Below are 17494 nucleotides of genomic sequence, written 5' to 3'. Positions count from 1 at the left end.
AAAACTGAAAACACGCACTTTTATTTCAAGATGCTCGTGCGAGCTCCTTCCCTACCACCGGGGACTTAAAATACCCTCACCTGCTTTCCAATTTCAATGAATCAAATCACCATAATGACCTTCACTACTTCAGACTGAAAAGGGAAAGGAATCACATCAAATCAATCACGGAGGAGGCTCCAAAAATAGAAAAAAGCGAAAAAATGGTCAGATTTTCAAAAATTTACAAACGTTGAAATTTAATATCTCGGAAACTATTATAGCTACAATAAAAAAAATAAAAAATAAAAAAAAGCTTTTTAAAGATAAATTTAACGCTCTTTTATTCATCAAATAACAATTTTGTTAGCAAGATAATAGTTTTTGAGATAAAAAACACAATATATATATATATATATATATATATATATATATATATATATACATATATATATATATATATATATATATATATATATATATATATATATATATATATATATATATATATATATATATATATATATATATATATATATATATATATACACACATATAATCCTAGGTGGCGCTGCGAGCTCCCCCCCACCACCGGGGACTTTTCACATTTTCATCAAAAGCCTTTACTGGTACGTGTGTGCCAATTTTCAAAATTACATGTTTTTTTTGTATTTTCAAACCGTTCATTAACTAGACTATTTATTTTAATAGGCATATTATTTTTAATTCTTTTTTCTTTTTCTTTTTTTGAAAGTTATTAAAGATTTTTTTTAATGGAAAAAAATGCATTAGCCTATTTGCGTAAAAGGTGCTACTTCTTTATTTGTTCATTTATTTATTTTTTACGCATCTATTTCTTCAGATGAGCGAGGCCCTTTTTTTTTCTTGAAATCAGGTTAATATGTTAAAAAGTTACGTTTGAAATAATTTGCGATTTTAGCTAATTTTGAGAATATTGATCAGATGCTAGAAAATCGATACTGGTATACGGAAAAGTAGGCTCGTTTAGTTCAGGACGGAACTTATTGTTTTTCTTTGTCAGGAGCATTCAAAACATTACCTTAAAAATTGAGATATAGTAATATGAAGCTATTTTTTCCGTTGGTACTTTTCATAAGAGGTTGTTGAAGGTCAAGTACGGCAAAATAACTTAATCTTTAACGAGTGTTTTGTTTCCTCTTTCGTTACATAAATTATTTATTTTATTAATGTGCTTGAAAATTCTTTGATAATAGCTAGATTTGATTGTTCCAGGAATCAAAAACGTGCACACATTCTCAATAAGCTAGAACTAAAGTAAAATTTTGCGTGGATAAAGAAAATTTATTAGAATTTTTTTTTTTGTAATTTATTTCATCAAGTTCCCCCCCCCCCCCCCGCAATGTTACTAAAGTGATATCTTCTGTAATTTTTAGCGGTTTTAAAATGACATAAAAAACGGGAAATGTGCAAGAATTTATCCAGTTTCTCACTTCATTCAGGTTTTGAAAATTTGCTTACAAACTTTTTTTTTTTTTTAAGTTTTAGAGCGATTGTCAGAAAAGTCGTTTTAAGGAGAAATATGTAATCTGTTCCGAACTATTTTTGCGTGAAATTTAAGAAGAAAGGAATGAATAATACTTACCCAACGTGAATTATAGATAGATAAATTTCTGATTTTATTGTGAGTAAAATTTTATTTTTGTTAGACTTATGAAATAAGTATTTTGATCCACGAAAAGTAGCATATGAAATGAGAAGGAGCAGCACATCTGTTATAACTGATGATACGAAATCAATCTTGAAAGTAGCGTTAGACTGTCATTTTTTTGACAATCACGATTGCCTATTGCTTTCATTTGACCGTCCTTGACGTTTGGTTCCTTTTTCAAATGGATCAGGGACACCAGCACCACCACCCACCGGCCTCTGCAGGCGCGGCTCCGAACACTTCCTCCTGAAATCCGTTTCTCCTGGTCGATGGCGTCCATGTCCTACACACACGCTCGCTTATACACATACACACACACGCTCACACACATGCCCTTACACACATACAGACACGCCTACGTGCATACACACAGGTCTACGCACGCACACAAGCCTGCACATGCACGCACGCTTGCACACACACATACACAGCTATACACACGTACCGCCCAGGAGGTGGGGTAGACTCTGGGGGACAGGAGCTGTTTGTAGAAACAGTAGCCCCCAATGAGTAGGGCTCTGTAGCAACTCGTGATTGCGAAAAACATAATTTGAATTCAAAATTTCAGAATTCAAGTTAATTTTTTTTCTGTTATAAACAAAACAAGTTTGCATAAACGGTTCGAGAAATGACTGTGCATTTGTCTGATTGGTTGATAACTCCTCAAGCTTTTGACTTATAAAATTTGTCTGGTGCACGTGGTGCAAAGTGAAATAGTTAATTTTGTTCACTTAATCATTCATTTATAGCATCACTTACATATTCATTTCTCAACTAACTCATTTGCATTTCTTCGTTTATTTATTCATTGAATCACTTATATTTGTATTCATTCACTACTTTATTCGATTATTTATTTTTTCTACTATGCTAATTAATCAATTAATTTTTTATAAATTGTTTCATTTTCAATTTATTAATTCGTTTATTTATACATTATTTCGATGAAAATTTTTGTCATAATTGAATAGAAGTATTTCATTAGAAAAATATTTTATTTTTCGTTTGTTCCATGCATTTTTAAGTGAAAATCCCCCTCCCCTCACCCTTCTTTTTTAAAGGTGACTGCCAAAACTGAAAAAATAATGCTTTAATGAAAGTTTTATTCAAAATACATTATTCTTTCTTTATGTACCTACTGTAATTTTCAGAACAAACTTCCAATTTTTTTTCATTTCGAAAAAGGTAAGTTATCTTAACTTTCACTTTGCTCCACATCCCCCATGTGCCGTACTCTTAGTCATTCCTTGCTGAATATCTTAGTCAAAGTCAATTGCTTATCAAGCTAGCATCGTGGAATGAAAAGCTCGCAGGCAGAATCATTATTTTGTGAATAGTAGTACGTTTTTGTCTCAGTTTTTTTTTTTTTTTTCCAGAAATTCTGAAAGCAATTCGGATAATCAGCGATACGGATAGTAGAAGTTCGGATATTTGGAGCTTTGCTGACAAGTAAGCAGAACAATAAAAATAAAAATAACGAAGTAAGCATATGAATAAAAATAGCCTATCCAAAAGTTTTCAAAAAAAAAAAAAAAAAAAATTTGCTCAACGCTTCTTATTTGCAGCTCAGTTGAGCAGTAGTGAAGCGATGGACGGAAATTGTTTGTAACGCGAATTTTTCTCTCCGAAACACTCCCACTGTATCAAGTGAAGCTCAAACGCCATCATTCACAAAATCTGTCTTCATCATCATTTGCTCTCCATTCGTCAGAAAGTCCCGGATGCCGAAATCACAATCCGACACAAGAAACTGAACAACGCGTCATTTGGGAAGAAAAAAAAAGGAAGGAAGAAAAAGAGTAGAGAATACGCTTCAGTTACTTATGCTTTCCGAATGTAAAAACTTACGTAGAAGAAAATAAAATATGCATTAGATTTTTCTCCTTCAACTCTTTAGTACGAAAATAGCATGTTTTGTTGTTACGTCAGTGTTTGAAGAGAACAACACCACATCATCGAGATAGGTTACGAAGAAACCATAGCATTACTTAAAAGTAACACACAAGGGTTGTTCCCTTAGGGTGGTTCCAAAACCTTTTTTTTAGCTAACCCTTTTATTTTTTTAGACTTACTAATATTATTAAGCTGTAAAAGTTTTAGCTGCTTACTCAAATTCTTAAGAGGATGCTCAAGAGGGTTTATTGCAATGTATATATATGCCACATTACTCGTGTATATTATAATATGTAGCATTGTTTTTTCAGTTCAATGTATTTTTAACTCCTTTCCTCATACTTATGAAGCTTGGTTGAGGGAGTTGAGCACCCTCAACTAAAGTTGAAACAGGAAGCTAAAATTCTTCCAGCATATTACTATCCACAATTCTAAAAATATTGAGCGGTGTCCTGTTATCTAGGAGAATTTTTTTTTTTTACATGTATTTTTGAACCACCCTAGAGTTCCCAGAGGGCAGCGTTTCTTAATTTCTTTGATAAGTGGAACCCTTTTCAATATCACTTTTTTCTCGGAACCCCTTGTTTATCTTCAAAAGTGTACTTTGGATGTTACAATTAAAAAATGGTTTACTTGAAATAAAAATGAAAAATACTCCAAGTCATACTTATTGGCGTCAAAAAGTAAAACATTTATGTAAAAATTTTAATTGAGTGTCACTTTAATAAAAATTTTGCAACCTTTTACTTTTAGAAACACAGTCACAGGACAATACAATTGAGCTTTTAATCCACAATCTATTCTGATGTTTTAATTGCTGCTTATTTTGAAAATATTGATGAATGCTTCATTCAGAAATCAGAACTTGTCAGAAGAATTTTTAGTGACTGTTTTGAATTTAAAATCAGAACGTGGAACCTGTGCTTGATCTCCATGAACCCTTGAGTTCTGTGGTGAACACAATTTAAGAAACGCTGCTCCATATTAGGGCATACTCCATCATATACGCCATTATCATTACTCTAAAACATTTTTTAGACATATTAGGTATATGATCGCATACAGTGGCGGATCTGGAACTCGAGCAGGGGGGGGGGGGGGGGGGGGGCTAACCTCGGTCTAAGTGGGGAGTCACTGTTTTAGAGGGTCCTTTTCGTCGTTTTTGCCGGTACTCTCAATCTCGGGGGAGGGGGGCATCGCTCATAGAGGGACAGACATTCCTGTTTAAATAATATGAAATTTTCTCTACAAGAGGTCCGTCTCCCGAAATATTTAGGACTTGAAATACGTTCTTTTACTTGAAACTCTAGGCACTGAGGACTGCCCCTACAAGATCTCTACTTTAAAGCTAGAAAAGCAATATTAAGCTTTTTTTACGGTATTGTTAGGGGAAGGAGATTCGGGAGCTCTTCTCCGTCCTAAAAATATGTTTTAAAACTCACTTAGGCGACGATAAATATAGATAGGAGAAGTTTCACATAAGAAGTGGTTTGAAATTGAAACGCCAAAATAAAATTTCATTCTATGTTTGTCTAAAAAAGTGAAGAAAGAGATAAAGTAAATTATGACTCAAAGTTTAAATTAATACCACCTTGGATTTTTTTTGAAAATTCCAGAAATTCAGCCATTGTTATTAAGAAGCGTAAATCCAAAGGTTTTTTTTTGCCCCCCCTCCCCTCCATATGAATTCCTGAGCATCAAAGGACTCTGCCAAATTATGCAAAGATCCGACGTAAACTGCGGATCTGTGTCAGGAAAATCCCCTTATGGGGAGTTTATGGACTCCCATAGAGGGATGACCCTGTCCCCCTCCCCGAGCAGTTTAGGACCTCTATGCCAAATTTCATAAAAATCCAACGTGAACTGCGGATATGTGTAAGGAACACATTCTTAAGAGACAAAAAAAAAAAAAAACACACACACACACACACACACACACACACACACACACACACACACACGCACAAATAAACATCCTCTCCATGTTTTTAAAAAACTTTTACATAAAAAAAAGTTTTTTCCTTTATTATAATTTGAAGAAAAAAAGTAAGAGAAAATCACCTCTCAATCACGGGAGAAATAATTACCCCATTTGACACCGCGCCAAACAACCACTGGCCATAGATATCTCTGCATTTGATAGAATTATTTACAGTTGCAATGTTAGGAGCTAATGTACGTAAATTAAGGGTCCCCCCCCCTGATTTCTCATTATCCTCATGATTATACTCTCTGGTATCTGAAAAGCAAAAGCATGAGTTACCGCTCTATTTTGAAATTCCGCGATAGAGGGCGCAATGAAAGAGGAGTTTTTCGAAAGCTTTACTAAGATCATCGCATCGTTTCCCACTCATCACCTGATATCAAGAGGCGAGAGGCATTGCGGTCGGAAAGATTCGACCCAAGGTTTGGGCATGTTTATCTTAGTCCTGTTAAACGATTTTTTTCGAAAAAAATCATTTGAAGAATTAATGATAATGTTTGATTATTTTTATCGGAAGTTTGAACTACCGATGCTTTTGCCAAAATGTGCATGAAAGTGATTTTTTTTTTATTTAATAAATACAGTAAAACCTGTCTACAACGATACTGTTGGGACCTAAAAACAATATTGTTATAGACAGGTTATCGTTGTAGACAGTTTGATTATTCATGCAAACATTTTGCTGGGATCAAAGAAAATATCATTATAGACAGGTTTATTGTTGTAGACAGTATCGTTATACACAGGTTTCACTGTAATAAATTTTGGAATAACCTAAAAACTTTTATTTTAAATTTAATTTTATTCTCAGCGTCAAACCTTTTTTTTTTAAATTGCAAAAAATAATTTATTTCAAACTTATCGTGAATAATTTTCTTTCAGTGCGTTTTTTATCACACAAAAAGTAATGCAGTTTTATACTTTGCCGCTGATTTTATTCATCATTGTTATTTTGTTTATTTATTTTTATTATATTTTTTATGTATTTATTTAGGAGTTTTTTCAATGGATTCCTCTCACGTAAGAATAAAAGGAATTTTTTTTTTGTTACATAAGCAAGTTCTTCGATAATTTTAATTTTATTAAGTTGATAAAATATTATAATTTCTATTCTACGCTGATTGTTCAACGTGCATATCTGAACAGATTTTAAACTGTTTTCACTAATTATTATCTGTGAAAATACTTCGTCATTTCATTCGAATGATTTAACCCAGGGCTTCCTGAACTGTGGCATTGCCCGCGGCAATAATTGAAAAAATAAATAAATGAACTAAAATAACAGAATTTTTTAAAAAATACCAAGCACTTTTCATAATGCACTCAAAAGGACAAAATAACTTTTCTGGGTCAGAAAGGATAATTTCAGAATTCCTGTAGTTTTCGAAAATTCCAAGAAAATGACTCCACAAACAAAGAAAAGTGCGGCCCAAGTCACGAAGAGAATTTCTTATCATTATCTAGCTTTCAATCATAACTTTGAGTGTTCAAACGTGCATATTTTTCTTATTGGGAAGGTTTGGTTTCAAATGACTAGAACCGCACTTTTCTTCGTTTGTGGAGTCATTTTCTTGGAATTTTCGAAAACTACAGGAATTCTTGAATTGTCCTTTCTGACCCAGAAAAGTTATTTTGTCCTTTTGAGTGCATTATGAAAAGTGCTTGGTATTTTTTAAAAAATCTGTTATTTTATTCTTTTTAGTGTAAATGTATTTCAGAAATAAAGTAATTTTATCATCACACGAAACTTCACCTTATTTTTTCATATAAATGCTTGGTACTTAAAGGGAAAAAAACTATATACGTGTCTAAAACTTGAAGCAGTTGCACTAAAATTTAATCCCTGTTCCTCTCTAGGATTTATGCTTGCTAATTTCATCCTTGCTTCAGAGAAGCCTTGATTCAAAATTTTCATTATGATTGCTTTTAACATTACTGTTGCAAGGCAACAAAATTTGTAACAATTTGTTTTATATTTAAACATTTAATGGGGAAATTACATGAAATTTGCTATTTTCCATCCTAACCAAAATAATAATTTTATTTCAGAATTTTAATTTTTCAGCGTTAAGTTGTACCTTAAGATAAAACAAATCATTTAGTGAAATCCAGAAGTCTCTAAGTGATGTAGTTGCTGAAATATAAGCAAAACCAGGCCTCAGATTACTCCGTGACAAACAGGCCAAGTATAATAAAAGCGTTTAATAATGCTCAAGAAATACCAACCGCTTATTAAAAAAACAAACCCTATTCTTCCATTTGTCACAACTCCTTTGTCCAAAAAGGACTAGGTATTTGTTCGTTAGGGTTGTGTTCATTCATTAGTCGAAGTTTGCGTTAAAAAGAAAGCTCATTGAAAAAAAAAAGTAAACCTCAATTTAAAAAAAAGATGTTTTATGCATTAATTTTCGATTACTTTTCAAAATTCAGTTTTTTCTTCTTAAAGGTTTATTTACTTATGTAAATATAATAAAATTAAAATAATTACTTACTTTTGTTTTTGATTGGTATTGTTTGTAAATAAATATATTTTAATTATTACATTAAAAATCTTTTAATTAGCATATGTAGCATTTCTTTCCCTTTTTTTGGGGGGGGGGAATAAATCGTTGGTCGGCATTTTTTTTTTTTTTTTTTTGCAAACTACTATGACCTGTCCGTGGGTCAGAAAAAGTTGAAAAACACTTAAAGATGATATAATTGCTTTTTGAGAAAGCATTTGAACCTGTAAACTTTTATTCTGGGACCTTCTTTTTTTTAGTTATTGTTTTTTTCCCCACAATCAGAACTTTTTTGCAATAGTGCGAAGTTTTTCCCTTGCTGTTACACAAAAGATGTAATCAACCACAAGAAGGCTTTCCATCAGCACAACAGAAAACTACTGAAAATATTTTCAACTACAAACTCTTTGAATTCAGAAATGAGTGTGTTAGATATTGAAATAATGAATATTGAGGATCATTTAATTTTATTTTTAACAAAGAAAAACTAATGAAAATATTTATAATTCAAAGCTTTTTGAGTTCAGAAATGCGAGTTAGGTATTGAAATAGTGAATATTAAAGGTTGTAAAAATTTATTTTCCGGTTAGCTTTTAGCTGAAATTATTGATAAAAAGAGATATTTATAAAATATGCATGTGTTTACTAATTGAAAGTGATTGCATTTTTTTTTTTTTTGGTTTTGTTCAGGTGAAAATATGCAATATGCATGTATTTTCAATATTGAATCACCACAGATTTTTGAACTCACTGTAGAGTCTCATGATCATAAATCCAAAAAAAAAAAAAAAAAGGACGGGGCGAAGGTAGTTTAGTTTACCCTCACGGTGTAATGTGCTTTTTTTAAAAATTAGAAACGATTTTTTTTTTTTTGAAGTGGAAACTTTTTTGGGCGCGTTGAGCATTTTTGAGGTGTAGAAAAACCATCAATTTCGAGACATCGTCACCTTACTTCACCGACATTTGGAATACAGCGCATGCGCGACTTCTCGCAGTTTCTTTTGCTACGTTACTTTCGGTGGGAACTGCGAACCTCAGTAGCGCTGTCAGCAGCGCGCGAGTCTTGTAATCCGATTCCTGAGGGAGCGCGAGGTCGATCCTCACCTGGCTCGGTGTATTTCTTTTCTAGAAGAAAACAGTTTTAAGCTTATATAGCATTTTTGAGTTGAAAACTTCTTTAGACGCTTTGGGCATTTTTTGAATGGGAAAAACGATAATGTTTCCGATGTGTTTGTCGGTTGCCACTCTGCAAATGGACAGCTGTAATCGCAATACAAGAATTTTTGAATGAAAATTTATTTATTTTCTCCAAAGACGCTTCTGCATTACTTCAAAATAAAATTGGGAATAAGTTGATTTGCCAATGTTTCTGAGTGGGGATTTTAACATCAACTTTGCAGATGATAAAAATCTACCATTAATTGAATTTTTAATTAAAGAATATAATTTAACGATGCCTAATGATTGCAATCTTAGCACAACGAGTCATACAGGTAAAACAACAAATGATGCAATCTTTACAAGATATTTAAATAAATTCGAATCAAAAATTTTTAATGCCTATTTTAGTTGTCATAAACCTATATCGCATCAGTTTTGGAATATAATGATAATAATGACCAGATCATAAAAAATTCAGGATATTCTTGAAATTTTAAAAAAAAATGGAATTTTTTGATTTAAATCAGTTTTTTTGAGCAATCACGATTGTTTATTGTTCTCATTTGACTGTTTTGGCGTGCTATTATTTTATTTTTCCCACCAGCACACTCTGCAGCATCACCGTCGACCGACTCATCACGATGCTGCTCCTCCAGCGAAAACAGTCTCCAGGTTGCGTCCATATCCTACACGCACACGCACATACAAACTCACACACCTACACCCAAACACGCGTACACACACAGCACTGCATACATAACATGCACACACATGCATACATACACACACACTCACGCACCCACACACATGCGCCTACACAAACACACACGCTCGTGATTGCGAAAAACATAATTTGAATTCAAGATGCCAAAAATTCAAATTATTTTTTTAAAAACTTTAATCTGATTTTTTAAAATTTATTTGTTACTTTTTTTCGAAATGAACCCCGAATCATCTGGCGTGCCCCAAAATTCAAAATTCCCATTATGTCGGCTCTTTTCGACCTGTCGGCTAAAGAAGGGTAATACTGTAAATTGATTGCGTGAAAAGTTTAGTATGTGTATTGCTTATTATTTTTATGTATGGAAAACGGAATAACACAAACTAAGAATTGATTTTCAAATATTTCCTATGTTTGCATCAGTCAATACTTACTTCATAAACGAACTTAAATACACCATACCAAAGTGTATATTAATTGATGCTCGGATTGCTGATAAACATAAAAACTAGACTGTAACTGATATTTTGAATTTACACATTATAAAATTTTAATTTTTGTAACTACAACTAATTTTAAATAATAATTAAACACGCACCACACACACACACACACTCGTGCGTGCTCACACAAACACACCAAATTTATTTTGTAGTTTTTAAGTTTTCACTTCTGTGACGGCAGTCCAAAGACTACCTAATTTATTATTATTGTTTTTTTTTCCCACTTTCTTTTTTCCAAGTTTTCATTTTTGCATCTAGTTTCTTGATCAGAGCTTTCGTAACGTTTCCCACGATGCTCGAGAAACCCAGTTTTTTTTTCCTCATTCCAATTGCGATTGTTACAAAATTTTGAAGATGACTAACAAGCCCGAGAAAAATGGAAACATATCATTATACGACTCTTTCAATGCATAAAATGTTAGGCTATGTATCTAGTTAAAGAGGGGAGAAGAAATGTCCTTCTTAAATGCTTTGAGAAGAGCTTCATCGACCTCTCTATTCATTCTCAGCAGCTTATTAATTGCCAAGTCAACCAATGTTTAAACAATTTTATGAAGAGTTACTTTTTGACCTAACAGTGGAGATTTTATTGCCAAGGTTTGCTACCGAGACGTTTTGTTGGAGTAAAGGTGCAGTTTAGAAAATTTAAATACAATCATTTGTGCGTATTTCCTGTTTATGAAGTTGGATTTTTTTGTGTTTTGCAAACGAAATATCCTAGGTTTTGAGCTTTTAACTGTCATGCCCGAGATAATCTCGGCGGGCACATCTATTGGTGTTTCAAAATATCATGCCCAATTATTACTAATAACAAGGGTAATTTTTCTTTTGAGTGCATCCTACTGTTATATTAAAACAACACTTTGGAAAAGGAAAAGCAAAAACCACGCCCACTTATATCTCAATTGATTAATTTCCCAAATTCAGTCACCCGCCTGAATAACGGGACTGAAGTTATACATGCTTCGACGGTCATCTAATGAAAGTATTTTTCATAAGATTAAAGAGATATTCCTGGTGATAGGGCGAAAGAAATGTTAATTAGTACGAACGTATTTTATAAAAACTCGATTTTTTTTCCTTGAAAAAAATTAAGATTTTTAAAGTATATGAGATAAAAATTAGTCCTACTGGTTAAGAGACAAAAAACTTTAGGCAATATTCAATGTAACTTAGCTGGTATGATCACAGTTAATTTGCATCTTTCTATCATAATTTTTACAAATTGTAATTTAATACGAGTTTTTTTTCCTACAACCCTTAACTAGTGATATTTTTGAAACGTAGATATTGATATGGCGATTAGGGCTATGGGGTGTATGCAACTCCAAAATTATAATTCTTGTACACTCCAAAATTTAGCAAATTAAAGTAGGAAAACTTAGTGATTCTTGTAATCTTTGTTTAAATATGTATTACGTAGAGCTGAAAGCCAGTGACACAGCCACATAAGTGTAAAGCCTTGTAATGTTGCGTCATAATTGTGAGATTTTGAAAGAGTTTAGATAATTAACTAAATATTTCAGACATTCAGTGCAAAAACAATGTTTTAATTTCAATCAAAGAATTTCAACCAAGGCCGATAGCTATTTTTTTTAAAAAATCTTCTACCAAGTTTAATACAAAGCCACGTGATTGTATAACACACATATATTTTTTTTTTCACCTCGTTGGACAGAATCGCAAATCTCCGTTGCCTACATCTATTGACTACACAGAATTAAGTACCCGAGATTGGTGTTAAGTTGTAAATTGTCGGAACTTTTGTACCCAGGATTATGAAATTTAATTAATCAGTGATCACTCTGTCTTAATGTATCGTTCATCTGGAGTAAGGTTTCTATGTAACTTCTACACGTGAACAATTGATGTTAATGCCTTTTTCCTCTTGAAGTACTCATAAAAATTCTTTTGTTGTGACGATGTGTCTTGGTGATTAATCTTTCTTTCCTTCTACTCACCCCAATACAAAATCTTTTTCGGTATACTCATCGCCATCTAGGGTGAATTAACTGTTTTTTACAGTAACGGATAAAGTACGATGTTTTTAAGGCTAATTTCTTAGCTTACATATTCTCTGTCATAATAACTGCGATTTGCTTCCGGTTTTTAATTGTTGCCAGAAACAATGAAAAGTAATAGTAATTACTTTCTTAATAAGGATAGGTAACAAGTAAATATGTTTTAAACTTCAAAAATTTTCACCTCAAATAAATTTTAAAACCGAAAAACTTTAAAATAACTTTAAAAAATGTTTTTTCATTCTGAAGACTATTTCTATAAGCTAGGTTCTCACTAAAAAGAATGAAATAAAATAAGTATATGATTTCTTGATTAAAACACGAAAAAACTGCAGTTGATCTTAATATCTTTATATTTCGGGTAATTTTAAAGCGGCAAATAAAATTTAAATAAGAAATTGAGAGAAAAAGAAATAGACGTCATACACCTGTTTACGAATAGCTTTTACTATACACCGCTATCTCTTCTTCTCCCAATTTTTAATTTAAACTTTATTTGCAGCTTTAGAATAACCATAAATATAAAGATATTGAGATCTACTGTAATTTTTTAGTGTTTTGATCAAAAAACCATATATTAATTTTATTTCATTCTTTTTAGCGCATACCAAGCTTATAGAAATGGTCTTTAGAATTAGAAAAAATCATTTTTTTATATTTTATTGTAACCTAAAGCTGCGTTGCAAAACAGAGGATAACATTGATGTTGATTTTACAGTAAATGCGATAGCTACAAAATAATTTGCTTTCGTCCCCGTTGCTAGTAATATCAGTTGCCAGTTCAATAATACAAAAAAAAAAAAAAAAAAAAAAAAAATCATCGGACCGTGGAATTTTATACTTCATTTTGCTAAATTTGTTGGAGTGCACAGAAAATATAGTGTTGAGTAGAGATTCTTTACAATGTTGTGTTACATACATCCTACCCAGTGGCGGCGATTCGGGGGGCAAGGGGGAGGAGCAACCGCCCTAATTTTGTAGTTCCTTTTTTAATTTTATTTTTCAATTTAGAAACTATTACAAAAAAACAAAGAAACACACACACAAAAAAAAAAAAAAAAACCAGAAGTGTCAATATTTTCAGATCTTAATTATTTGTATATCTGTTTACGAATTATTATTTAACGCAAGCAGTAACTTTTAATTTATGTATTAATTGTTTAGATATTATTAATCAATTGTTTTACTTAAACACGCCATACTTGCTTAATGAAATTATTACCAAGTGTTTGTGACATGTCAAATTACTTTGGGGTAAATAATATAAGTCTTGTCTAAGTGTTTCTTCGGGGAAAGTTATTGTGTGCATAATTCATGAAAATCTTAAGAAAAACACGAGTTAAGCGATTAGATTTGCATCAATTACCCCTCATATACTCTCAAAACCAGCCTTAGCAAAATTTCGTACTTTTCTTTTCTTTTTTTTTCTTTCATTTTTTTTCGCTGTCGCTAAAAATCTTAGTTTTTAGCTGTTTTTTTTTTTCCCCCACCCTCCCACTTTTCAGTCCCAATCGTCGCATCGGATCCGACCTCAAACCTTACACAACACACACCCACAAAATAATAATAATAATAATAATAATAATAATAATTTGAATTTTGAAATCTGGAATTTAAATTATGTTTTTCGCAATCACGAGGTTGTGTGTGTATGTAGTCGTGTGTGTTTGTGTCTGTGTACAGGCATGAGTGTGTGTGTGTATGTGTGTGTGTGTGCGTAGCTGTGTATGTATGCGCTTGTGTGTAGAATATGGGTGCAACCTGGAGACTGTTTACGCTAGAGGAGCAGCATCGGGAGGGGCCGATCGACGGTGGTGCTGCAGAGGCAGGCGGAGGGGGGGGGGAAATAAAATCATAGGATATCAAAAAATAGTCAAATGAGAAAATTAAGCAATGTGATTGCTCAAAAAAACCGCCAGTTAAGAGTTGAAATGTGATGTTCCTTCAATCTGCATACAGTTTGTCGCTTTCCATTTGCTTTTTTACTTCCTTTTACAAAAAAGGAAGTATTGTATTCGCGAAAAAATTTTCACTCAAAAATCGCCCTTAATTTCCATTTTGCTCACCCCCAAATGAATGTTGAGTTTTTTTTTCGATTCGACCACATGCGGAAAAGTGCCTAAGAATGTATAGACACGCGAAATATCCATTTTGACCATCACCGAGGTAATTACAACGACTTTTCTCGTGACGTCTGTATGTATGTGCGTATGTGTGTATGTGCGTATGTGCGTATGTGCGTATGTGCGTATGTATCTCGCATAACTCAAAAATGGTATGTCCTAGAAAGTTGAAATTTGGTACATAGACTCGTAGTGGGGTCTAGTTGTGCACCTCCCCTTTTGGTTGCTTTCGGATGTTCCTAAGGGGGTCTTTTGCACCTTTTTGGGGGGAAATCATTGTTAATTTCGATGTAAACTCAAGTGGCGTTATAATTTGTCGGACACTTGGCGATATATCGCCAGTCTTTTGGTCGCCAAGTTTTGTCGCCAACTTGGCGACAAATTTGGCGGAGTTTTTTTTTTTTTTTTTTTTTTTGGTTTCAATTTGGCCATTGTTGGTGATATTTAGAGAATAAATATTGAATCACATTAAAATAGCGAATAATGGGGAAATGACATTAAATTGGAGTAAAAGGAAGTCATGTGATGCACACATCAGCTCGTTTTTTTTTCAACTCACTGTCTTCTGCCCGCATCATTTTAACTTTTATTTTCGTTCAAGGAAACTGCGTTCATTGTTCCAAAGAGACGTGAATTTCGAAGCAAGAGAAGCTGCGTAGCTTGTTGTACGTGTTCTGGCTCTCGTTCAGCTCGCTGATTGAAAAGAACTCTAAATTTTTGACATTAGCGTAGACTAATGGGTTATTGTAAATGAAAGGTGCTATCAAAATGAAAGCTACCGAATGCGTCTTCCTGATAAAATGTTTTTATAAGATAACAGCTAAGAATATTTCTAATAATGGCACGTGTAGTGAATCAGCCGTACACAGCTTTCATTTACTTCATTCCCGGGCCAGGTACAAATGCCAACTATTTCACATCGACTGCAGTGTAAAAACTAATGCATATTACTGTGAAACTTCGGTAAGTCGAACTTCGGTGAGCCGAAAACTTTGATAAGCCGAAGGGAATATTTATTCCTGTCTAACTGTGTGGAGAACTAATGTTATTTATTTATGACTGTCGTCAAAGTTTCCTTGTTGACGTAACTTTTATAAGTCGAAATCTTTTCTTTTTTTTTCCTTTTTCACAAAAAGTGAACAAAAAGAAAGAAATCGGCGCCATTGCATTGCATCAAACGGCGTCTAGACAAAGTGGATTAAATAAATCTCTGAAGCCGATTATTAGCGCATAAATACGCAAGGTTTTTTTCCCCCCACTTTTCGTTTTAAATTATTGTTTACTTCATTTCCTTCCATAGAAAAGAAAAACCTGCTCATAGGGGAAACCAAGGTTTTGATTAAGGACAGCCCGAAACTGGGACTTAAAAAATGATCAAGAGGGGTGCGTACATTTGGGATTGTGGAATAATTCCACTTTTAGTGGAAACAGGGGAGGGAGGGTTATGAACTATTTTTGGAGATTTTGCGGTATTCTACGAAGCTGCTGGTTTTTCCAAGACTGGCTTTTTTCTTTCGTTATTATAGAAAGTTAATGTTTGTTGAGCCGTTTCATTGATTCCTGAACGTTTAGAATTGAACTTTAAAATAGACTAAGAGAATATTTAAAATTTTCAGCTACGAAGAAAAAGTTGAATTTATTCGATTGTAGCGTAGCAATGAAGAGGAAAATTTCATTGAAGTTTGATGAGCCTCTAAGTTTTCAACACTTTTTAAAAATCGAAAAAACGTTTCGATTGACGGTGCTCCCTTTTTGATGCTTTTTCTCCGTCTCTGATGCTTAAAAGTATCCAAGGAATATTTAACGAAAGAACAAATTTCTGCTTAAGGCAATGTTTGATAGCAGATTTTTTTTTTGAAAAAATATATTTTTTCCCTGGTAAGTAAAATTGTTGTATCCAACAAAAAGTTATAAATTTGTTTTCGAACCTATTCAAACTCTTCTATTCATATTCTGCATTAATTATCTCAAGTATCTATTTTTTTTTTCATACGTTATTCTATCACTATTTTGCTTATATTATAAATGTAACGAGTGTCAGTGGTGGTATTTTACATTATTCTAGTTTTGTTTTCGTATTCAATAAGACACGTTTCGACAACTCGAATGTTTTTGCATTCCCTGTAACTTTGACTTATCGAAGTTTCACTGAAATCGGTAGGGGAGACCGGGGCTTGTATGCGAAGGGGTAAGTGTTAAAATATCAACAATTTTACTGTTTTTTGCTTGGCAACCCTGAGTCACCTTTCACATGACCATGTAGTTGATGTGCTACTGTGAGTATGTTTTCAGTGAGATCCAGTTGCGGATTTTCGGGAAGGGGGAAAGGGGAGCACAAGTTGCCAGTGTCCCTCCCAAAAAGAATAAAATTAAAGTAACTATGCCATTAAATATTTTTTAAATTCATTTCTCCAAAACATAAATCAAAATTTTAAACTGTTATTTAAAAAATTCATACGAAGCATATTTGAATGGAATCACTTTTGTATGCTCTTAAATTAATATTGAGTCGAAAGGCATCATAAAATTCTACAATTAATTCTTCTTTGATAGAATAAGTAATTAAAACTTTTTAAAAATATGTATGTTTACTTTATGGGTTTCAGTTTTAGCTTATAAGAAAAAAAAAAGCTACCTCATAGTACTTTTGCAACTAAACCTTAATATTAATGGAAACGACATGCAGCATTAAAATGTAATCTCAACTACATCATGGCTTTATACGAGCAGAACAGTTACTGCTACGGAATTCACTAATCAAGAGTTTCTGAATATTTTAATACAACTTATTCGCTAGGAAACTATGAATTTCTTAATAACGTAATATTTTCAAGTCTAATAAATCCGGCGCCTTGTCCAAGCGCTTGGTGGTGGAGAGGGGGAGGTGATATTAAAACACCATTCCGTGGAAGAAAATT

The 17494-nt window shown here is 32.9% G+C and overlaps 1 protein-coding gene across 1 annotated transcript in view; it reads left to right on the top strand.

The window, feature by feature from the left end:
* Window positions 1-5918: 5918 nt before the first annotated feature.
* LOC129215988 (heparan sulfate glucosamine 3-O-sulfotransferase 1-like) overlaps window positions 5919-17494 on the top strand; it is a 72642-nt gene continuing 61066 nt past the window's right edge. Inside the window, exon 1 of the mRNA XM_054850117.1 lies at window positions 5919-5968. The gene's annotated coding sequence lies outside the window, so the exon portion shown is untranslated. The remainder of the gene's footprint in view (window positions 5969-17494) is intronic.

The sequence above is a fragment of the Uloborus diversus genome, chromosome 2 (genome assembly GCF_026930045.1).
Source record: "Uloborus diversus isolate 005 chromosome 2, Udiv.v.3.1, whole genome shotgun sequence".
NCBI lineage: Eukaryota > Metazoa > Arthropoda > Arachnida > Araneae > Uloboridae > Uloborus > Uloborus diversus.
The sequence above is the reverse complement of the archived record's forward strand: the minus strand, read 5'-3'. Positions and strand labels throughout refer to the sequence as shown.